Source organism: Bos taurus, chromosome 6 (genome assembly GCF_002263795.3).
Source record: "Bos taurus isolate L1 Dominette 01449 registration number 42190680 breed Hereford chromosome 6, ARS-UCD2.0, whole genome shotgun sequence".
Taxonomy (NCBI): domain Eukaryota; kingdom Metazoa; phylum Chordata; class Mammalia; order Artiodactyla; family Bovidae; genus Bos; species Bos taurus.
Genome location: NC_037333.1, coordinates 66,142,471 through 66,167,327, shown reverse-complemented (window position 1 = coordinate 66,167,327; position 24,857 = coordinate 66,142,471). Strand labels below are relative to the sequence as shown.

General features: G+C 38.8%; 1 protein-coding gene across 6 annotated transcripts in view; it reads right to left on the bottom strand.

Moving 5' to 3' along the window:
* ATP10D (ATPase phospholipid transporting 10D (putative)) overlaps positions 1-24,857 on the bottom strand; it is a 136,222-nt gene that overhangs the window by 104,809 nt on the left and 6,556 nt on the right. For 5 of the 6 annotated variants that reach the window (XM_024993336.2, XM_024993335.2, XM_024993338.2 and 2 more), the window contains exon 2: positions 12,367-12,408. The exons of the other annotated variant lie outside the window; for it this stretch is intronic. The gene's annotated coding sequence lies outside the window, so the exon portion shown is untranslated. The remainder of the gene's footprint in view (positions 1-12,366; positions 12,409-24,857) is intronic. 6 annotated transcript variants of the gene reach the window in all.

Genomic DNA, 24,857 nt, shown 5'->3' with positions numbered 1-24,857 from the left:
TCTCCTTTTCATCCTCTAGGAATTTCTGTAAACACAGAACTGGGACTGGCTCAGTGTCCTCCTTAGCATCCTCTCTTAGTCATGGAGTCTCTGTCCTACTCTCTAAGGCTATGTGACTTACCATCTTGTAATGACCCTCCTTCCCTTCCTCATGGCCACTCTTTGCCTGAAAAGTAATGACTGGATTAAAGGACTGATCTCCAGTGTTCTTGCCTGGAGAATCCCAAGGACAGAGGAGCCTGGTGGGCTACAGTCCATGGAGTCACAAGTGTGGATGTAATTAACATGTGGTGAAAATCCTTTCAAATTTCCAGTTTAGAATTTATACCATCTTAGATTCCAGGAGAATGACCAAGGAATCTACTTAGTCACTCTAGGTCAGTGCTTTCAAAATCTAACTGCTAGGACAGTGGGAAATACATTCTCTTATGCAACACACACACGTATACAGCTGAAACAATAGTACCACAAAGCAATTCTTGCCCTTCCTACTTGCCATGCAAGCATCTTCTATCCTACTTTGCTCTCTTTCTCAATCTCTCTCATTTTAATACTGGTCAAGTTGGCACCAAATTGGTTTCAAGGTCCACTAATATACTGATCTCAAGTGTTCTTGCCTGGAGAATCCCAGGGACAGGGGAGCCTGGTGGGCTGCTGTCTATGGGGTCGCATAGAATCAGACACGACGGAAGCGACTTAGCAGCAGCAGCATCAGCAATATGCTGCTCTATACACTTTGGAAAGACACCAGTTGCACACAGCTCCTCATGGGTTCAAAGCATACGAATAGACAGATCCACTTTTAGCTCCTGATGGTAGAAGGCAACCAAAACACAGTAGTTGGACTAAAGGCCCAGGAGAGGGCAATACCTTCCCCAGTGCAAGAAGCCAGAAGTAGCTTTTTCATCTTTCTCCATTACCTCAGCAAAGTTAAAAGCATACAAATATTTAGAAAAGGCTTCATTATTACTTTCACATAAATGTTCACGAAATTTTTCCTTTAAGATATGAAGGGACAGCAAATCATAGTAAATCACAGCACGAATCTTGACATTTTAAAGTTTAGACTTTAGATAGATTATTTAATCTAGAAGTCACAAGCCAGAAGCCCTTAAGCAAATTTATACCTAATGATGTATTCTGTATCACGGTGTTGGCAAACACATTGTTTTACACTTTTTGAATATAGGACTAAAATTTTAAAATAGAGAAATTCACATAAAATGCTGATAACTGACTTCTTTTAAAATGAAAAAAGTACAGAACACTGGGCATATATTTTCACATGGTAGCAAACATCGAAGTTTTTTACCATAGCTCCTCATCCTAACCCTGCTTTTTCTGGTTCACCAATTTTAATTGAGTGAATGAACACTCTGATCATCACTTTTTGACAAATCAAATTTCTCCTCTATAGGCCCAGGTGTGAATGTCAGTTGCGTCACTAACAGCTATGTGGCCCACATAGTTAACCTATTAGCCTCACCTGGCTAAGGAACACAAGGCGGCACCATGAAGTGTCATGGGGCACACAGTAGATTAACAACATTCATTCTTTTCCCCACTCTTCTCCTTGGCTGTTTCTCAACATAAGTCAAGGTTGCAAACCCTGTAAATTGGGCTGAAGTCCAAACTTTCAACATATTGCTTGCACATTAAGGTTGTCCAAGTCTAAGTAAATGCTCTGTTCAATATATCTAATGATACTTGCAAAGTAAGCAACATTCAGTCGGATACAAATAGAGATCCAATCACAAAAGACAGGCAAGACATATCATCTGATCTCATCCTCAACCATTAACTCTACAATTCAATGTTTGTAAACAAACTGTATTCCACTCCTGCGGTGTTTTCCAAGCTCCGCCAACAAGAATTCCCTGGGGGGCCCTGTTAATCAGCATTCCCTAGGCCCCTCCCCTGGAGATTCTGATTCAGAGGCTATCGAATGGGGCCCACAAATGTGGAATTTAATAAGTACCCAGGTGACTTATCAAGGAGGTTGCCAAGTATAACCTACACCCTGCACCTCTGCAAATCTGCCCTCTCTTTGTGGCAGGCTGATCAATCATATACCAACTCACCACATGAGCCTCTCTTCACCCTCTAGACTTTTGGCTTTACCTTTGAGAGGGAGAGATGGAGAAGGATCCACACAGGAGATACGGTACATTGATTCCTTCTCTGCTCTCATTACAAACTTGAGCATGACTCAGGCACTGCAGTCTCTACAGTGGGCTGCAGGTAGCTTCATTTTTCAGAGTCAGGGAACATAGCTAAGTCCTTTCCAGACTCCACAGAGTCTAACTAATGCTTGCTCAAAGTAAGATGATCAACAAATGGCTGATCACTGAAGTTTACAGAAAAGTAATAGAAGGGAAACAGAAACAAAAACACACTGTTTCCTCTTTCATGGCTCAGCCTGGCCTGCCTTCCACAAAAGGAAAAGATGAAAGTTTAAGGCAACAGAAGTAATTCACTCTCAGCTTTGACTGCACCATTCTGTCTTTATTAGTAGAAGGAGTCTGCTTCTCCAAGTCTGAAGGACTTTTTTAGGAAATCATTCTGTCCTAGATTTGTAAGATCAATAAGTGTATAATCGTGATCAAGAGCATAGACTCAGGAGCCAGACACCGACATCAATTCCTGGCACCTCCACTTGCCACCTAACCTCAGTTTAAGACTTGTTGTGAGGATTCAGTGAGTTAATATATGTAAAGCTCTTAGGGCAGTGTGGGAAGCATGCAAGTGTTAAGTAAAATTAACAACTGTAGTGATAATCCGGGAAATGTTCTCTCAACCATAGTATTTTTTCACAAGTGTTGACAATGTTATATATAGTATTGATAGTAACGACGATACCAAATTACTCATTGATGTTTCATTTCTTAAAGCGCATGTAACTCACACTCAACCACCTGGTCACACAGCTTTAGCAACTTAGTTCTTTCACTGAGCTGGAGAGTCTGCCAGGCAACCAAGTAGCTGAGCAGAGCAACACGCTCTCAACTATCCCCAAAGGATAAAGAGAGCACTCTGACAGACAGAAGCTCTAACGAGCAACTGCATGTGAAGCATTTTCAGAATTTTTCAAGAACAGCATTCATAATTCAAAGACTTTTCCCACTCCATGAAGAGCTGATTTGTCATGGTTTTCCACTAGTAAACCAAAAGGCTCCATGCTTTATTTGACCTCATCCTCTGCCACTAACCCTTGAAAATTAACACAATTTTTTAAACATACCGAGAACTAGGTGCCTAAAGGTCATTCATCATCACTTGGAATAAGAAAGAACGTTTTAGATTCTGATACATCACTCCTGAATGACCTTCTGTCCTTAAAAGATAGATTATTTCATTAAAAAAGAAAAAAAAACTATAGTATACATAGGTTTTATTAAAATCTACATTTCTAATTTCATTTTTAGTTTAAGAGCAAACTACTACTATATGAAAATTAGTAGTAGTTTGTTGTAAAATGGATTACAACAAACTTGCTGATGGTTAGTGATGGAAAAATACCACTCAAAGTTAAACTATATGGAGGTGGGATGGGGTGGGAGGTAGGTTCAAGAGGGAGGGGACATACATAAACCTACGGCTGATTGATGTTGATATATGGCAGAAACAAACAATATTGTAAAGCAATTATCCTCCAATTAAAAACAAATATAATTTTTTTAAAAAGATTAACTATATGAAAAGGACTGCATGTTCCTGGGCTCAGCATGGCCACTTGAAGCCTAATATTACCCAGAAATATGGAGTCAAAGGCCACCTGACTCTGTACACCTTGCTTTAACTCACACATTAGCATTTTATCTGGGATTTAAAAGTTAATTAATATGACCATAGATCCTAAAGATCAAGATTCCTAATACATGTTGATACTAGGAGAGAGGATTTGGCATGAGATGAACACAAAACAAATGCTACATATACCCAACTTGCAACACTACTCCATAGCAAGGCAACTATATGGTTGGGAAAAAAAAATGTTTTATTGTAATAATTATTTATCACCATCATACAAATATCTGTATGTACTAAAATATGTATAACTGCCACAAAAAAATTATAAACCACTTTCGCTTATGAATATTGATGGGGAAACAATAAAATTTAGCAAATGAAATACAATTCAAAAGAACAGCTGCTGGTGGTCTCAAAGGGCTGACAGCATCCTGAACTGACAGCCAGGAAGAAAACAGAGACCTAGGTCCTATAACCACAGGAACTGATTCTGCCAGCAATTTCAATAAGGCTGTAAGTGGATCCTTCCCCATCCTAACCTCAGACTTTGAGAACCTGAGCAACAAACCCAGCCTCACTGTTCCTGGACTTCTGATCTATGGAATTATACATTAATAAGCTGGGGTTGTTTTAAGCACTAAACTGTGGTAATCTATAGAAATTAATGCAGAGGTCCAAAACTAGTTGCTTTTATAAACAGGAAAATAACATATGGAAAAGTGGAATTTCAAGTTGGAAAATGGTAATTTAACAACTCTGGAATAAACTGACATTCATCTTGAAAACAGAAAGCTAAATTCCTACTCTATACATTAAAAATACATCTTTTATTAAAATATTAATAAATTTTTAATTTAATAACTTTTAAGTTAAAAACAAATCTCTAGATTAAAAACTTAAATACAAAAATTACAATAAATTTACAAAAAGAAAATTTAGAAAGATATTTTATTACTGTTAGCTGAGAAAAACTTTCCAAAGCAAGAGAGAAGTTAGTAAAGACAAATGATTTAACTATTCACTTACCTATCATCTATCTTACATAGCAAAAGTCATAAATAAAATCAAGAGACAAGTGCAGCTCATAATGATGGCTGCTGCTGCTGCTGCTAAGTCGCTTCAGTCATGTCTGACTCTGTGCAACCCCATAGACGGCAGCCCACCAGGCTCCCCCGTCCCTGGGATTCTCCAGGCAAGAACACTGGAGTGGGTTGCCATTTCCTTCTCCAATGCATGAAAGTAAAAAGTGAAAGTGAAGTCGCTCAGTCGTGTCTGACTCTTAGCGACCCCATGGACTGCAGCCTACCAGGCTCCTCTGTCCATGGGATTTTCCAGGCAAGAGTACTGGAGTGGGGTGCCACTGCCTTCTCCGCTTAATGATGGCAAGCTCTTAATATTCCTAGTAACCAAATCAGTCATACAAATTTATAAGACAAAAATAAAAAGGCCAATAAAATTGGGTAAGGAATATGAATAAGCAATTCTCAAAAGAGGACATCCAAAGGGCCAATAAATATGAAGAGACTCTCAAGCCTCACTAGTCACCAGAAGGTTGCAAACTGAAGGTATAATGAGATACTGTTTTTATCCATATGACTGATAAATATTAAAATAATTACAGCCTGTGCTGGTGAGGATAGGCATAAACAAACCCCCAGACAATGGGAGTGAAAACTGCTACTATCTTCCTCCTCTTTTACCCTCTCTCATGCCCCCCAAATTGACAGTATCTCTTAGAATTTTAAACACACATGAATACTGATAGAACAATGGGCTTTCCCCAGTGGCTCAGTGGTAAAAGAATCCACTGTAATGCAGGAGACTCTGAGATGCAGGTTCAATTCTTGGGGAGGGAAGATCCCCTGGAGGAGGAAATGGAACCCACCCCAGTCATCTTGCCCAGAAAATTCCATAGACAGAGGAGCCCAACAAGCTACAGTCCATGGGGCAGTCCACGTGGTCATAAAGAGTCAGACTGAATGACTAAACAACAGTACCAGCAACTAACAGAGCAAGTCCACTTTGGGGAGTCTTACCTATATGTACAAGAATGTATACTGTAGTTGGGTTTTTTTGGCACTAACAACCTGTAAATATCATGAAAGTCAACTGGAGAACAGCTAACTAAATTATAACATCCACATTCTGGGATATTATACATGTATTAAAAATAACATTTCTCTAACCATTGACCTGGACTGATAACTATTAGGTACTAAAGCAGAAAAGGAATAAAACAAGTGACAGAGGTAAATGTAATAATCCAAAATTTGTAAAAAATGAATGAAGAACAGACTAATATGAAAGACCTGGATTCAAAGAATAGTGAGAAGAACTTGGACACAGTTCAAATTTCACTCTGGTTTACCGCCCTAATCAGTAAACAGATCTGCAAAGATGTAGGATACACCTGAGTGGCTGTAGCTCCTATCACCTGCCTAGTTTCTCATGAAGTTATGACTATTTAGGAGCTTTGTCAATTGTGGAGAATGAGGAGCCCATCAAGAAACGTCAACCTGGAATTAAGCCTTTTCAATTTCTTAGGCTGCAAGACGGTCACATTGACACAAAAGAGTCTACTGATTAGTAACCAAGGACTGGTCCTCCTGCAGCACAGATTCATAGGTCTAGGTTTTATTTCTTACACTATCACTGAATCTTCCATTGACCAGCCTTAACACAAACTGCCTGAATGCGTGCATGATCATACACATCTGCAAGGACATGAATAAAAGTACAGAAAAATTCACACAAATCTATTAATATTGGTTATCTCGAGGAGGGAATAAAAAGAAAACAGAAATTGTTAACTTTCCTTTTGTTATAGTAAAAATGTGATGTTGTTCAGTCACTCGGTCGTGTCCAACTCTTTGTGACCCCATAGACCACAGCACACCAGGCTTCGCTGTCCTTCTCCAATTCTCAGAGCTTGCTCAAAGTCATGTTCATTGAGTTGGTGATTCATCCAACCATCTTATCCTCTGTCATCCCCATCTCCTCCTGCTTTCAATCTCCCTCAGCATGAGGGTCTTTTAGAATGAGTTGACTCTTCGCATCAGGTCACCAAAGGATTGGAACTTCAGCATTAGCCCTTCCAACGAATATTCAGGGTTGATTTCCTTTAGGACTGACAGGTTTGACCTTGCAGTCCAAAAAACTGTCAAGAGTCTTCTCCAACACCACAGTTCAAAAGCATCAATTCTTTGGTGCTTAGCCTTCTTTATGGTTCAATTCTCACATCCATGCATGACTACTGGAAAAACCATAGCTTTCACTAGATGAACCTTTGTTGGCAAAGTAATGTTTCTGCTTTTTAATACACTGCCTAGGTTTCTCATAGCTTTTCTCCCAAGGAGCAAGCGGCTTTTAATTTCATGGCTGTAGTCAGTGTCCACAGTGATTTTGGAGCCCAAGAAAATAAAGTTTGGCACTGTTACCATTGTTTCCCCACCTGTTTGCCATGAAGCGATGGGACCAGATGCCATTATCTTAGTTTTTTACATGTTGAGTTTTAAGCCAGCTTTTTCACTCCCCTCTTTCACCTTCATCAAGAGGCTCTTTAGTTCTTTTTGCATTCTGTATAAGGATGGTGTCATCTGCATATCTGAGGTTATTGATATTTCTGCCAGCAATCTGGATTCCAGTTTATGCTTCATCCACCCCGGTATTTCGCATAATGTACTCTGCATATAAGATAAATAAGCAAGGTGACAGTAGACAGCCTTGAGGTACTCCTTTCCCAATTTAGAACCAGTCCATTGTTCCGTGTCCATTTCTAACTGTTGCATCTTGACCTGCATAGAGATTTCTCAGGAATCAGGTAAGGTGGTCTGGTATTCCCATCTCTTGAAGAATTTTCCAGTTTGCTGTGATCCACATGTCAAAGGCTTAAGCATAGTCAATGAAGCAGAAGTAGTTTTTCTGGAATTCTCTTGCTTTTCTATCATCCAGCAGATGTAGGCAATTTGATCTCTGGTTCCTCTGCCTTTTCTAAATCAGCTCATACAATTGGAAGTTCTCGGTTCATGCACTGCTGAAGCACAGCTTGGACGATTCTGAGCATGACCTTGCTAGCATGTGAAATGACTACAAGTGTGCAGTAGTTTGAGCATTCTTTGGCATTGCCCTTCTTTAGGATTGAAAACTGACCTTTTCCAGCCCTGTGGCCAACTGCTGAGTTTTCCAAATTTGCTGGCATATTGAGTGCAGCACTTTCACAGCATCATCTTTTAGGATTTGAAATAGCTCAACTGGAATTCCATAATCTCCACTAGCTTTGTTTGTAGTGATGCTTCCTAAGGCCCACTTGACGTCACACTCCAAGATTTCTGGCTCTAGGTGAGTGATCACACCATTGTGGTTATCCAAGTCATTAAAATCTTTTTTGTATAGTCTTCCGTGTATTCCTGCCACGCCTTTTTAATATCTTCTGCTTCTTTTAGATCCTTACCATTTCTGTCCTTTATTGTTCCCATCAACTTTTTGAAGGAAGAAGTTGTAAATAATAGCTATGAAACAGTCTAAAGCTGCCTTTGTATAGATATGAGAGTTGGACCATAAAAGAAGGTTGAGTGCCAAAGAACTGATGCCTTCGAACTGTGGTGCTGGAGAAGACTCTTGAGAGTCCCTTGGACAGCAAGGAGATCAAACCAGTCTATCCTAAAGGAAATCAACTCTGAATATTCATTAGAAGGACTGATACAGAAGCTGAAGCTACAACACTTCTGGTCACTTAATGCGAAAAGCCGACTCACTGGAAAAGACCCTGATGCTGGGAAAGCCTGAAGGCAAGAGGAGAAGGGGACGACAGAGGAAGAGATGGTTGGATGGCATCATCAACTCAATGGACATGAGTTTGAGCAAACTCCAGGAGATGGTGAAGGACAGGGAAGCCTGCAGTGCTGCAGCCCATGGGGTTAAGGAGAGTCAGACACGATTGAGTGACTGAACAACAAAGCAGCTGTGCTTAACATTAGGCCTGCATGATGCTACATGAGCCAATATTCTTTACTCACAGAGGCTAAAAAATAAACGAAGTTCTGAAAATTACAAGCTATCAATTTTAAGCCTAAAATCAATTAAGTTCAGAAATAAACATAAACCAAGAATAGAATAAGTACAAGCAATTCTGCAATGATTATTACTGCTTATGAAATACATTTTGCATGTCATTTAAACTTCACAACGTGGTGTGGAGTTTTCTTTCCATTTTTTCAGAAGAAGAAACAAGAAGTCAAGGAAGGTTTCCAGAACTCAAGGCATACAATTTTTGATTCCAAAGCCATGCCTTTCCAACTACACAATCCTACTTATATATAAAATTAAAAATAATCAAATATAATCATTTTAAGCTAAATTATTTCTAACCAGGGTATATTTTTCTAGATGATATAAAAGCCACAGTCATTCAATAAGAGCATATCTACAATATCATACTATGTTCCCTCTTGTACATAAACATACTTGAAAGCAGTCAGTTCTCAAAAACCCCGTTTCCCTTAATGAATGCTTAATGAAGCTTGCAGCAGGGCAGATTACCAAAGGTAAAATACAGGATAATGAACTCCCTTGAGTCCAGTAGGTATTTTTAAATTTCTGAGATCATCCCATCACCAGCCAACAAACAACTTGAAATATATACACGAGCTCACTCGTCCTAAAAAGAAAAACACGTTTGTGCATAGTCATTTCAAGGTGCCCTTTGTGGACGTCAAACACCAGGATGCATCAGAAAGTCCTGAGACACACCCGAGTCTCATACAGCAAATCTCGGGTGGGGATCTAGAATCTACATGTTTAACAAGTTTCCAGGTAGTGCTGGTATGCTAGTCCTGGGACCCACTTTAAGAAACACCATTCTATGCTATTCTAACACTATTCTATTCACAGTAATCCAAGTTTATGCCCCAACCACAAGTGCCAAAGAAGCTGAAGTTGAACTGTTTTATGAAGATCTACAAGACCTTTCAGAACTAACACCCCAAAAAGATGTCCTTTTCATTATAGGGGACTGGAATGCAAACTAGGAAGTCAAGAGATAACCTGGAGTAACAGGAAAGTTTCGCCTTGGAGTACAAAATGAAGCAGGGCAAAGGCTAATAGAGTTTTGCCAAGAGAACGCACTGGTCACAGTAAATACCCTCTTCCAACAACACGAGAGAAGACTCTACACATGGACATCACCAGATGATCAATACTGAAATCAGACTGATTATATTCCTTGCAGCCAAAGACGGAGAAACTCTATACAGTCGGCAAAAACAAGACTGGGAGCTGACTGTGGCTCAGACATTGAACTCCTTATTGAAAAATTCAGGCTTAAATTGAAGAAAGTAGGGAAAACCACTAGACCATTCAGGTATGACCTAAATCAAATCCTTTACAATTATACAGTGGAAGTGACAAATAGATTCAAGGGATTAGATCTGATAGAGTGCCTGAAGAACTATGGACAGAAGTCTGTAACACTGCACTGGAGGTGGTTATCAAAACCATCCCCAACGACAAGAAATGGAAAAAAGGGAAAATGGTTGTCAGAGGAGGCCTGACAAATAGCTGAGAAAAGCAAAAGGCAAAGGAGACGAGGAAAGATACATCCATCTGAATGCAGAGTTCCAATGTACAGCAAGAAGAGAGAAGAAGGCCTTCTTAAATGATCAATGGAAAGAAAAGGAGGAAAACAATAAAATAAGAAAGACTAGAGATCTCTTCAAGAAGATTAGATACCAAGGGATCATTTCATGCAAAGATGGGCACAATAAAGGGCAGAAATGGTATGGACCTAATAGAAGGAGAAGGTATTAAGAAGAGGTGGCAAGAATACACAGAGCTCAATTCAATCACTCAGTGGTGTCCTACTCTGCAACTCCATGGACTGCAGTACGCCAGGCTTCCCTATCCATCATCAACTCCCAGAGCTTGCTCAAACTCATGTCCATTGCATTGATGATGCCATCCAACCATCTCATCTTCTGTCATCCCCTTCTTCTCCTGCCTCAATCTTTCCCAGCATCAGGGTCTTTTCTAGTGAGTCAGTTCTTTGTATCACATGGCCAAAGTATTGGAATTTGAGCTTCAGCATCAGTCCTTCACATGAATATTCAGGACTGATTTCCTTTTGGATGGACTGGTTTGATCTCCTTGCAATCCAAGGGACTCTCAAGAGTCTTCTCCAACACCACAGTTCTTCAGCACTCAGCCTTGTTTATGGTCCAACTCTCACATCCATACGTAACTACTGGAAAAACCATAGCTTTGACTAGACAGACCTTTGCTGGCAGAGCAATGTCTCTGCTTTTTAATATGCTGTCTAGGTTGGTCATAGCTTTTCTTCCAAGGAGCAAGTGTCTTATAATTTCATGGCTGCAGTGGAGCCCCAAAAGACAAAGATCTTAATGACTCAGATAACCACAATGGTCTGATCACTCACCTAGAGTCAGACATCCTGAAGTGTGAAGTCAAGAAAGTGAAGAGGAACTAAAGAGCCTCTTGATGAAAGTGAAAGAGGACAGTGAAAAAGCTGGCTTAAAACCCAACATTCAAAAAACTAAGATCGGCATTCAGTCCCATCACTTCGTGGCAAATAGATGGGGAAATAATGGAAACAGTGACAGACTTTATTTCGGGGGGCTCCAAAATCACTGCAGATAAGATGCTTGTTCCATATTAAGGCCAGGCAAGGGTAATACATCACCAAAAGCACTGAACTATTACTTTTGATACCTGGTGGTTAGTATCATGAAAGGAAGTGCTACATGAGAATATAAGAAACTAAGTATCTTTCACTTTGACCACTAAAAAATCTTTGTGACAGTTCTATCATTTTTAGGATGCTAAACAGGAAAAAGTCCATTTTACTTAAGCACATACCCCTTTCTAGAAAAGAATGCTTAAATCAAGCTCACTCAGTCCCAATTCATTCAAGAAACATGGCCTGAAAAATAGACTCAATGGTTGATAGTGGGGAGACAGAAACAGAAAATACTGTTCTATTTACATCAGAGAAGCAGCCTCTAGCCCAGATTAAGGGAGGGGACCAAGTAGAGCAAAAGGTGACAGGCTTATATCATTGTTGATGAGTCAAATTAGAATTTTCAAATACAACATGTTTATTTGGGTAGCCTATCCCTTCTCCAGGAGAGCTTCCTGACCCAGGAACTGAACTGGGGTCTCCTGCATTGCAGGTGGATTCTTTGAGCTATGAGGGAAGCCCCATAAAGAAGATAGCAGTATAAAATATAACTGGGGTAAACAGATGCATTGTTTTATATAGAAAAATGTATCCATTCTTAGTGTTCCAAACATATTAAATATAAAGAGTTTCTTCAATTCTCCTGTGTGAGAATAAACCGTATACACACACACACACACACACATATATATATATATCTCCCAATATATAGACACTGAAACATATATGTCAATATATAGACACTTAAATATCTACTATCTCTAATATACCTCAACTTTTTTTTGAAGGGATCACACACCTAAATGAGTCACCTCTGTCTGATGCTTTGACTCAAAACTGAATTAAGCTAGCAAACCTACAGGTAAGTGATGCAAGTATATGCATGTACCTTTGTTATTGGGAACTAAAAAAAAAAAACAACTCACCTATATTCATAGTGAGTTCCCACTCTCAGTTTATTCTTAAAGCTGAAAAAAAAATAAACATACATTAAAAGGTTAATAAGGACAAGATAAGGGGGCCCACTCCTGTCACTATTATTCAACATAGTTTTGGAGGCACAGCAATCAGAGAAGAAAAATAAAAGGAATCCAGGTTGGAAAAGAAGAAGTAATACTATACATAGAAAACCCTAAAGATGCCACCAGAAAATTACTAGAGCTAATCAATGAATCTATTAAAGTCACAAGATATAAAAATTAATATAAAGAAATCCCCTACATTCCTATACACTAACAACAAAAATATCAGAAAGAGAAATTAAGGAAATAATCCATTCACCACTGCAACAAAAAGAATAAAATACCTAGGAATAAACATACCTAAAGAGACAAAAGACTTATATGCAGAAAACTATAGAACATGGATGAAAGAAAGAGATGAAACAAACAGATGGAGAGATATACCATGTTCTTGGGTTGAAAGAATCAATATTGTGAAAACAACTACATTATCCAAAGCAATCTATACTTTCAATGCAATCCCTATGAAAGTATCGATGCTATTTTTCACAGAACTAGAACAACAACAACAAAAAATTTTTCACAATTTGTATGGGAACACAAAAGACCCCAAATAGCCAAAGCAATCTTGAGAAAGAAGGATGGAGCTGGAGGAATCAACCACCCCAACTTCAAACTATACTACAAAGTTATAGTCATCAAGACATGATACTGGCACAAAAACAAAAATATAGACCAATGGAACAAGACAGAAAGCCCAGAGAAAAATCCAAGCACCAATGGGCACCTTATCTCCGACAAAGAAGCCAAGAATATAAAATGGGGCAAAGACAGTCTCTTCAATAAACTGTGCTGGGAAAACTGGACAGCTACATGTAAAAGAATGAAACTGGAATACTTCCTAACACCATACAGAGGGATCAACTCAAAATGGATTAAAGACCTAAATGTAAGACCAGAAACTATGAAATTCTTAGAGGAAAACATAAGCACAACACTCTTGGACATAAACCACAGCAAGATCTTCTATGACCCACTTTCTAGAGTACTGGAAATAAAAACAAACAAATGGGACCTAATTAAACGCTTTTGCACAGCAAAGGAAGCTATAAACAAGGTGAAAAGACAACCCTCATAATGGGAGCAAACAACAGCAAATGAAACAACTGACAAAGGATAAATCTCCAAAATATATAAGCAGCTCATGCAGCTCAATACCAGATAAACAACCCAAACAAAATATGGGCAGAATATCTAAACAGACATTTTTAGTGAAGTGAAAGTTGCTCAGCTGTGTCCAACTCTTTGCAACCCCCCATGTACTATACAGTCCATGGAATTCCCTAGGTCAGAATTCTGGAGTGGGTAGCCTTTCCCTTCTCCAGCAGATCTTCCCAATCGAGGAATCGAACCGGGACTCCTGCATTGCAGGCGGATTCTTTACCAACTGCACCATCAGGGAAGCCAAGAAGACATAAAGATGCTAATAAACACATGAAAAGATGCTCAACATTGCTCATTATTAGAGAAATGCAAATCAAAACTACAATGAGGCATCACCTCACACTGGTCAGAATGACCATCATCAAAAAATCTACAAACAATAAATGCTGGAGAGAGTGTGGAGAAAAGGAAACCCTCTTGTGCTGTTGGTGGGAAGGTAAATTGATACTGCCACTATGGAGAACAGCATGGAGATTCCTTAACAAACCAGAAATAAAACTACCATACGACACAGTAATCCCACCACTGGGCATATTCCCTGAGGAAATCATAACTGAAAAAGACATATGTACCCCAATGTTCATCACAGACCTATTGACAATAGCCAAGACATGGAAGCAACCTAGATGCCCAACAACACAGGAATGGCTAAAGAAGCTGTGGTACGTATATACAATGGAATATTACTCAGCCATAAAAGGAACATATTTGAGTCAGTTCAAATGAGGTGGATGAATCTAGAGCCTATTACACAGAGTGAAGCAAGTCAGGAACAGAAAAACAAATATCATATATTAACACACATATATATGGAATCTAGAAAAATGGTACTACATGAACCATTTGCAGGGCAGCAGTGGAGACAGATAGAGAAGAGACTTGTGGACACAGTGGGGCAAGGAGAGAGTGGGACAATTTGAGAGAGTAGCTTTGAAACATATATATTATCATATGTAAAACAGAGAGCTAGTGGAAATTTGCTGTATGATGCAGGAAGCTCAAACCCAGTGCTGTGTGACAACCTAGAGGGGTGGGTTGGGGTGGGAGGTTCAAGAGGGAGGGGACATATGTATACCTATGGCTAATTCATGTTGCTGTATGGCAGAAACCAACACAGTACTGTAAAGCAATTATCCTCCAATTAAAAATAATTTTTAAAAGGTTAATGATAGCAATCGTTAATACAATGTTTTGCCACTGATAATCCTAGATGCTTCTAAAATAACATGTTATTGAAATGACAGAACAGCATGCTTTTGAGATTCAGTTATTCAGCTCTAATAACATATGATTCATTCAATAAGCCTAAGATGATAACAGTATCTACCATTTTTAAAGACATGCCAAGTTCTGTGCAAGGGATAAATACACATTAACATTAGTTCTTACAATAAAGTACAAATTATTATCCCCACTTAAATGAGGAAACTGAGGCTCAGAGTGAGAAACTCACCCAAGTCTAATGCAAACAAGCCTCTGTGGTTATTAGGAGGCTCTGACACAGGGCAAAAGCACTTGAGCAACAGGTTGGCAGAGGCACAGAGCATCTCCAAAGAATGTGAGGGTGGGAAGAACAGGACTAGGATAAGGAAAAGTCACTTAGAAGGAAAAAATGCTGAAGGCATACTTCATTTGAAAAACTGAAGTTAAAGGTTTCAGATATTTGCATTTAAGTTTAAAAAATGTATTAGATGCCTTCAATAGAAAGTTTTTCCCATATATCTGAAATACGATTCACTATATACACATAACATGTGTTTAAAATAAATGATTCATTTTTATTCTGCCTTCCATATTCTCTGACCCCACAGGGACCTCCAAGCAGCTGCTCCACCGCCCCCCCCCCCCCACCACCTTCTCACTGCCTTTCATTCTTGCGTGGCCACACTTCCCTACTTAGTCTGAATGTTGTGGTCAACACTGCTCTCACTTCTTTGTATATTCTCTCAGCCTCTTAGCTCCTCTTTCACTTCTTTCTTGGCCAAACCCTTACCCTAGTTACAGCTTACAGAAAACCCAAATGAACTTCCTGGCTAACTCAAATCAGTTCGATCTGAATCTCTACATACTGTTCCAATACTGAAAAGTTGAAAGTGGCTAAGAGAAATACACAAGTGATAGCAGCAATATTCTCATAAACATGCCAGGGGACTAGAAATAAGTAAGAACTTGTGCAAAGATATGGTGGCAAATAAGCAGGCTTAGTGTTACTTTAAATTCTTGACCGTGAACTACTAGTTGACCAGACATGCCAACTGCAATCATACAGCATTTATAGTTTCTTCACTTTCCCACTTTTACAGACAACTGTTTTAGACTTTCTTCTCTAATTTCCAACAGCTCCCTCTCTGCTGAAGACCATATTTCTATTTTACTGGGAAAGTCAAAGCCCTCAGAAGAGAACTTCTACAGACTCCCCACCACATAACCACCCTCCAGCACAGACTGGATTTCCAGATATGTACTTCTGATTGCCAACTAGTCAGCGCATCTCCATTTGGGTTCATCGTCAAATGGTAACATGCGCAAAATGGAACTCCTGATACCACCCCCACCAAAACCTGCTTACTCCACAGATTAGTTTTGTCAGTTAGTTGAATGCAGCTCCATCCTTCTAGGACCTTGAGCCCAAAGGCCTCTGGATCATCCAGGGTCCTGTGTCTCACAATCCACATAGTCAGTAGATTTTGTTGACTCTACCTTCCAAATATGGGGCTTCCTGGATGGCTCAGTGGTAAAGAATCTGTCTGCCAATGGAGGAGACGCAAGAAACGTGGGTTCAATCCCTAGGTTGGGAAGATCCCCTGGAGTAGGAAATGGCAACCCATTCCAGTATTCTTGTCTGGGAAATTCCATGGACAGAGAAATCTGGCAGGCTATAGTCCATGGGGCCGCAAAGAGTTGGACATGACTGAGCACCACCACCATCACCTTCCAAGTATATCTGGATTCTCACCACTTGGCATCACTCCACCACTATCATCTGAGTCCAACACTCTAACTTGCCCTGTTAACACTTCATTTGGAACCTCAAACTCCTTCCACAATTTAAAATTCTCTAAAGGGGACTCTTATTCTTTGGAAGCAAAGTTATGACCAACCTAGATAGCATATTAAAAAGCAGAGACATTACTCTGCCAACAAAGGTCCATCTAGTCAAGGCTATGGTTTTTCCAGTGGTCCTGTATGGATGTGAGAGTTGGACTACAAAGAAAGCTGAGCGCTGAAGAACTTATGCTTTTGAACTGTGGTGTTGGAGAAGACTCTTGAGAGTCCCTTGGACTGCAAGGAGATCCAACCAGCCAATCCTGAAGGAAATCACTCCTGAATATTCACTGGAAAGACTGATGTTGATGTTGAAGCTGAAACTCCAATACTTTGGCCACCTGATGGGAACAGCTGACTCACTGGAAAAGACCTTGATGCTGGGAAAGACTGAGGACAGGAGGAGAAGGGGACGACAGAGGATGAGATGGTTGGATGGCATCACCAACTCAGTGGACATGAGTTTGGGTAAACTCCGGGAGTTGGTGATGGACAGGGAAGCCTGGCGTGCTGTGGTTCATGGGGTCGCAAAGACTCAGACACGACTGAGCGACTGAACTGAACTGAAAGGCTACCACGTTAATTATAATAAAAGCCACCAAGGCCACACACACCTACCTCCCAATGTCCTCTCCAATCTATTCCTCTGCCCCTCCTTCATTCCACTCCTAACACAGCCTTGTCTCAGCAATTCATTCTTTTTCCGTTTCTTATTTTTCATAAACAAGTCATTTTCTAACAATCTATAATTTTTTTTGTATTATAGTTCTTGTCTCCCCTTCCAGAGTAGAAATTTCTATCTCCTTTGTCCACTGATGTAACCTACGCTTAGAACAGTATCAGACCCAGAACAGACTTCCAACACATATTTGTGGAATAGACATAGGAATGAATGACTAAAATAACACCTCTCTTATATGCAGTAACAACCAGAATACCTCTAACAATCTTACACATACCAACTCTAGAAGTAATATAAGCTTAGTTATCTCATGATATTATAGCTTTTATTATATATGCTAAAATTATTATACTTTGAATGAAGATCTTTAGCAGGTAAGCCTAAAATGGCTGCTAATAAGACTCTGCAACACAAAAGACATAAAAGGGGAAATAGAACCTATTTTTAAAAATAGCTGAGGTATTTGAATTTCATTGTTCTAAAACTCTCAGGAAGGAAGTTCTTCTGAGTACCCTATTTTTTTTTCAAGAGGTTTAAAGTTTATCCCTTAAATACCAAAATAACGTCATGATAGAAATGATTGTGTGTTCTCAATTTTCCTACATTTTATACAACATTTTGAATAAGTTTTTCTTTCTGAGAATTCATCACCAAAATGCTCAAAGCACCAATTATTGTAAAGTACTCTATATAGTGATGCCTTCAGGGTCTCCAGAGGCATATCTGTAGGTTTTCAACCAGCAGTTGAAGACCTTGTTTTGAATGTTCATGACTATTTTCATAGGTTTGTGTCTCACTTGACTGACCAAATATCTGCCTTTATGAAATTTGAACTCATATTCCCAACTACTTTAGAACAAATAAACTGAATTAACCATCTCAGTGGTCTTCAGGAAGCAGAAGACCTATAGAAACAGAAGACTTATTTTAGTGAAAACTATTCTCACTGTTCAGAGATTGCTTTTCCTTACATTTGTTTAATAAATAGCTACTGAAAGGCTACCATATGTCAGCAAAGTACTGTCCAGGCATTACAACCAAAATGATTAAAAGTTATGTGTAAACTCTGTGGTTCTTGTCTTCAAAGGCCACACAGTTCAGGAGAGGGATCCTGCAAGAAGTTCATGAGATTCACCTCATTGCCTGAAATACTTCAGAGATCAATTGCCTTGGGACAAACTTTGACATGTTTATGGCCAGGCTTCAGAACAACAAATACTGAGAGCATTAAAACACTAACCAATAGATAAGTAAGTAGAGCTAAACCCCAGACAAGTGCTCATTTTGAAAACTACAAAGTATCTTTTTAAACTGGCAGAAGAATACAAATTTCCTAGTGTGTTATCATTATTCATTCATACAAAGACTGCAACCTTCAGCTCTATGTGATGAAGTGTGTATTTTTGTGTATGTAAAACATAATAAACACACTGTATTGTGATCCTAAAGATAAGCTTTAATAGATTATCCAAAAGAAAGAGGAATGAGCTATAATTATTATTTTCATGTCTGTTTCCTCTATGAGATCATCTGGTACACTGCTTTAACTGGTAACTGGACAATGCCCAGCACATAGCAAGTACTCAATGAGTATTTTTTAAAATAAATTAATGTCCAGTCAGGTTCACTGTGGTACACTATGAATCCAGGGAATGAGTAATCATCAAAAAAGAATTTGATTTTTAAGAGGATAAGAGTCAAGCAATGAAAAAAGTGTGGAAAAATCATTGTTGAATGATTGAGTAGGGTGCTTTGGTGTGACTCTACTCCGTCAATTCCACCTGATTTTTGAAATCCAAGGAAGACAAAGATGGTCAACAAGCACATGAAAACACACTCATCACCACTAATCAGAGAAATATAAATTAAAATGAGGTATCACCTTACACCTGTCAGAATGGCTATCGCCAAAAAGTTTACAAGTAACAAATGTTGATGAGGATGTGGAGAAAAGGGAATCCTGGTACACTCTCGGTGGGAATGTAAATTTGTGCAGCAGCCCAGTGGAAAACAGTATAGGAGGTTCCTCAAAAAACTAGCATATGATCCACCCATTCCACTCCTGACTATATATTTGAAGAAAATGAAAATCCTAATTCAAAAAGATCTATGTTCATTGCAGAATTTATAATAGCTAAAATATAGAACCAGCTTAAGTGTCCATCAACAGATAAACTGATAAAGATGTGGTACACATGCATACACACACTCACAATGGAATATTACTTAGCCATAAAAAATAGTGAAATTCTGTCATTTGCCACAACATGAGTGGACCTACAGGTTATTATGCTATTAGGTCAGGCAGGGAAAATCCTGTGTTATCACTGATACATGGAATCCACAAATAATAAATGTTGGAGAGGGTGTGGAGGAAAGGGAACCCTCTTACACTGTTGGTGGGAATGCAAACTAGTACAGCCACTATGGAGAACAGTGTGGAGATTCCTTAAAAAACTGGAAATAGAACTGCCTTATGATCCAGCAATCCCACCGCTGGGCATACACACTGAGGAAACCAGAAGGGAAAGAGACACGTGTATCCCAATGTTCATCGCAGCACTGTTTATAATAGCCAGGACATGGAAGCAACCTAGATGTCCATCAGCAGATGAATGGATAAGAAAGCTGTGGTACACATACACAATGGAGTATTACTCAGCCATTAAAAAGAATACATTTGAATCAGTTCTAATGAGGTGGATGAAACTGGAGCCTATTATACAGAGTGAAGTAAGCCAGAAGGAAAAACACCAATACAGTATACTAACGCATATATATGGAATTTAGAAAGATGATAACAATAACCCTGTGTACGAGACAGCAAAAGAGACACTGATGTATGGAACAGTCTTATGGACTCTGTGGGAGAGGGAGAGGGTGGGAAGATTTGGGAGAATGGCATTGAAACATGTAAAATATCATGTATGAAACGAGATGCCAGTCCAGGTTCAATGCACGATACTGGATGCTTGGGGCTAGTGCACTGGGATGACCCAGAGGGATGGTATGGGGAGGGAGGAGGGAGGAGGGTTCAGGATGGGGAACACATGTATACCTGTGGTGGATTCATTTTGATGTTTGGCAGAACTAATACAATTGTGTGGAGTTTGAAAATAAAATAAAATTAAAAAAAAAATTATAGTTGGAAAAAAAAAAACAACAACAGAAAAACACTCACAGATATAGAGAACAAGTTAGTTGTTACCAATAGGGAGAGGGAAGGAAAAAGGGCAAGACAGGGGTAGGAGATTAAGAGACAGAAACTACTATGTATAAAAAAGCTACAAGGAAAAAATAAAAAGCTACAAGGGCAGACTGTACAGCACAGGGAATATAGCCAACATTTCATAACAACTTTAAATGGAGTGTACTCGATAAAAATATTGAACCACTATGTTGGATACATGAAATGAATATTGTAAATCAACTGTACATCAAATAACAATTTTGAAATTAAGTAAAATAACAAAATAAAGAAATCTTAAGATTCTAAGCCTAAGCCTGTGTCCTCAAACTGCCAGAGATCTGAATCACTGGAAAGCTTGTGAAAGCAGATTCCACCTGGTACACACACACTCTCGCCCCAATTTGATTCAGTCAGTCTGCAGTGGGGCCTATGAACTGGCACTTCTAATAAATTCGAGTGATGCTGATGCTCTCACTCTGGGGACCAGGCTTAAAACCATGAGCCTAGGCAACCCAAATTTGCTCTGAAGAGATTTATTTCTTGTACCTTTTTAAAAAGTTATTTTTTATTGAATATAGTTGATTTATAATATTGTGTTAGTTTCAGATGTATAGCAAAGTGACTAAGTCATATATATAGTTCCTTTTTAAAAATCCTTTTCTATTATAGGTTATTACACGATACTGAACACCATTCCCTGCCCTATACAGTGAATCCGTATCTATTTTATACAGAGTGGTGTGTATCTGCTAATTCCATAATTTATAGAATTTATCCCTCCCCCCACTCCTTCCCTTTGGTAACCATAAGTTTGTTTGTTTTCTATATCTGTGACTGTTTTAGAGAGACTTATTTTTCATTTAAAGTATATATTCTCCATGGATTCATTACTATTAAGTATCATTTTTATGCAACTATTCATTTACTCCCCAATGATGCATATATTATTTAAATAATTAGTGAAACTACTTTTTTTATACACAAAAAGTAGGGCAATTATTTTCTGGATTAGTCATCATGGAAATTTGTAAAAAGCAAAAGAAAATAAAACGCTGAAAAGAATATGGAATAATAAGAAGAAAAAAGTGTAAACTGGAAAGTGGAGTTATTTGCAGCTAAAATGGAAAGAATTTAGGCATTTAAAGAATGTATATACTCATAAAACTAAACAGACGACAAATGTTTTCCAAAGGCCTCTTGCAGATCATGAACCTGAGGTATTAAATTATAAACCAAATAAACACATCCAAGACTATAATTTTTAAGTTTGTGGCATTACTGGATAAATGATGAAGACAGGTATTACTTTAGTTGAATTATTAAAAGAATATTCCAGTATAATGAACGAGAGGTTTAATTCATTTCTAAAACCTTTTCTTAAGATTCAATTCTGGAAGTATTTTAGTCACTTAAAATATGATGTAAATATTTCATAGATAATTTCACAACAGATAAAAATAACTTCAGCACATGACAAAGTAACACAAGCACAGATTACATATGTCAATTACTTAAACTGTCTCAACATACATACACTTGACCCTTGAACAACATGAGTTTGAACTGCATATGTCCACTTATAGGCTGATTGCTTTCAATAAATACAGTACTACACCAACCATGGCTCGCTGAATTACGGAACTGATGATATGAAGGGTCAACTCTGCGTTCTGAACACCTGTGGATTTTGATATCTACAGTGGGTTCTGGAACCAACCCTGCACAGATAGGCAGGGATAGGTAAGTAAGTGTTAGTCGCTCAATTGTGTCTGACTCTGCAATCCCCAGAGAAGGCAATGGGACCCCACTCCAGTACTCTTGCCTGGAAAATCCCATGGATGGAGGAGCCTGGTGGGCTGCAGTCCATGGGGTCGCTGAGGGTCGGACACGACTGAGTGACTTCACCTTCACTTTCCATTTTCATGCATTGGAGAAGGAAATGGCAACCCACTCCAGTGTTCTTGCCTGGAGAATCCCAGGGACAGCGGGGCCTGGTGAGCTGCCGTCTATGGGGTCGCACAGAGTCAGACACTACTGAAGCGACTTAGCAGCAGCAACAGCAGCTGCAATCCCAGGGACTGTAGCCCATCAGGCTCCTCCGTCCATGGAATTCTCCAGATAAGAATTGGGTTGCCAGTCCAGGTTCGAGGCAATGGATGCTTGGGGCTGGTGCACTGGGACGATCCAGAGGGATGGTATGGGGAGGGAGGAGGGTTCAGGATGGGGAACACATGTGTACCTGTGGTGGATTCATTTTGATATTTGGCAAAACCAATACAATATTGTAAAGTTTAAAAATAAAATAAAATTAAAAAAAAAAAAAAAGAATTGGGTTGCCATTCCATTCTCCAGAGGATCTTCCCGACTCAGAGATCAAACCTGGGTCTCCTGGATTGCAGGCAGATTCTTTACAGTCTGAGCCGCTAAGGGCAGGGAGGGATGACTGCATTTAAATTGTCCCCAAAGTTTGCAAGTTAAGTGTTATTAAATATAGTATATACACAGCAATAAGAAATAGATGAAAACTACAAATGGTATTAAAAAGAAACGGATGGTGTTCACTGGAATTATAAATTGGATTCATGATAAGTGGTCAATTCCAATAATTACTAGATGCTCTCCACCCTCCAAAACACATACATTTGAATTAAAAGTGATACTATAATCAGCTTTTTTCAAAACAGCAGATGCACCTGCAGATAGTAGAAAGAACACAGGCTCTAAAAAGTTTTAGTGGTACTGATGCTCAGATTCTCAGTCAGTATCACAAGCTCTTAGCCTGAGCCTCAGTTCCCTCATCTGTAAAATGGAAATAAAATCACAGACCTCATACTTTTTTTTTTTTCATTTAAATGACAATTTTTTGCTTTTTAACTGGAGGACAATTGGTTTACACTATCGTCTTAGTTTGCACTAAATATCAACATGTATCAGCCATAGGTATACATATGTCCCCACTCTCTTGAGCCTCCCTCCCTCCTCCCACCCCAACCCACCCCTCTAGGTTATCACAGAGCACCAGGTTTGAGCTCCCTACATCATACAGCAAATTCCCACTGGCTGTCTATTTTACATATGGTAAAGTACATGTTTCAGTGTTACTCCTTCAATTCGACCCTCTCTCCTCTTCCCCTACTATGTCCACAAGTCTGTTTTTCATGGCTGCGTCTCCACTGCTGCCCTGCAAACAGGTTCATCAGTACCATTTTTCTAGATTCCACTCATACATGTTAATATACATTTGCTTGTCTCTTTCTGACTTACTTCACTCTGCATAATGGGCTCTAGATCCATCTACCTCATTATAACTGACTCACATGTGTTCCTTTTTATGTGTACTGTACACCATGGAATACTACTCAGCCTCACACTGTTTTAAAAGGAGGTTTATGAAATCAATGTAGCAGTACTTGTCCAGCACACTGAAAGTGCTCAACTTCATTCTTCCAACTAATGTTTGCTGAGCTTCCACTATTATGCCGGCATTATAACAGGTGACAGAGATTAATCAGAGAACAAAACAGACAAAAATCTCTGTCTTCTAGGAGCTTACCTTTGAGTGTTCATTCCCTTTACCTTGTCTTATAGGCACAGTGCTGGTCCTTTGAGAATGAATAAACATGCCCAGAACCAGTCAAAACACTCAATTTGACAAAAATTAAATAAATAAATAAATAACACTAGAGTAATCATGCAGTACATACCTTTCTGGAACTAGAACATCTTATGAGAATACATGACATGAGACTGGAAGACAAATGTAGGGTAGGCTGCCCAAGAGACAGAACTTTGAGTCTTGGGAAATGTCTAGAATCAGATATGAGATTTGTAAATCTTAGAAAAGAAAATATGAATAAAGATAAGGCAGCTGGAAAACCCTGTAACCCCATGTTACATAACACTGTAGTTCAATATGGTTTGCATTTCAAGTACAAATTAAAGAATGATGGGAAATTAAGATGGATATCTAGTAATAAGTCTTTACCAAGATAAAAAAATTATATTCAAAGGAATAGGATATTATTAAAAATATATATTTATGATAAAAATTCTCAAAAAAGTGAGTATAGCGGAACATACCTCAACATAGAAAAGTCCATTTATGACAAACCAACAGCTAATCCTATTCAATAGTGAAAAGCTATGAGTTTTCCCTCTAGAATCAGGAATAAGACAACACTCCCATTTTTATTCAACATAGTACTGGAAGTCCTAGGTTCTATAATCAGAAAAGAAAAATAAAAGATATACAACTGGGAGAGAAGTATTAAAACTGTCACTAGAAGATGACATGATATTAGATACAGAAAATTC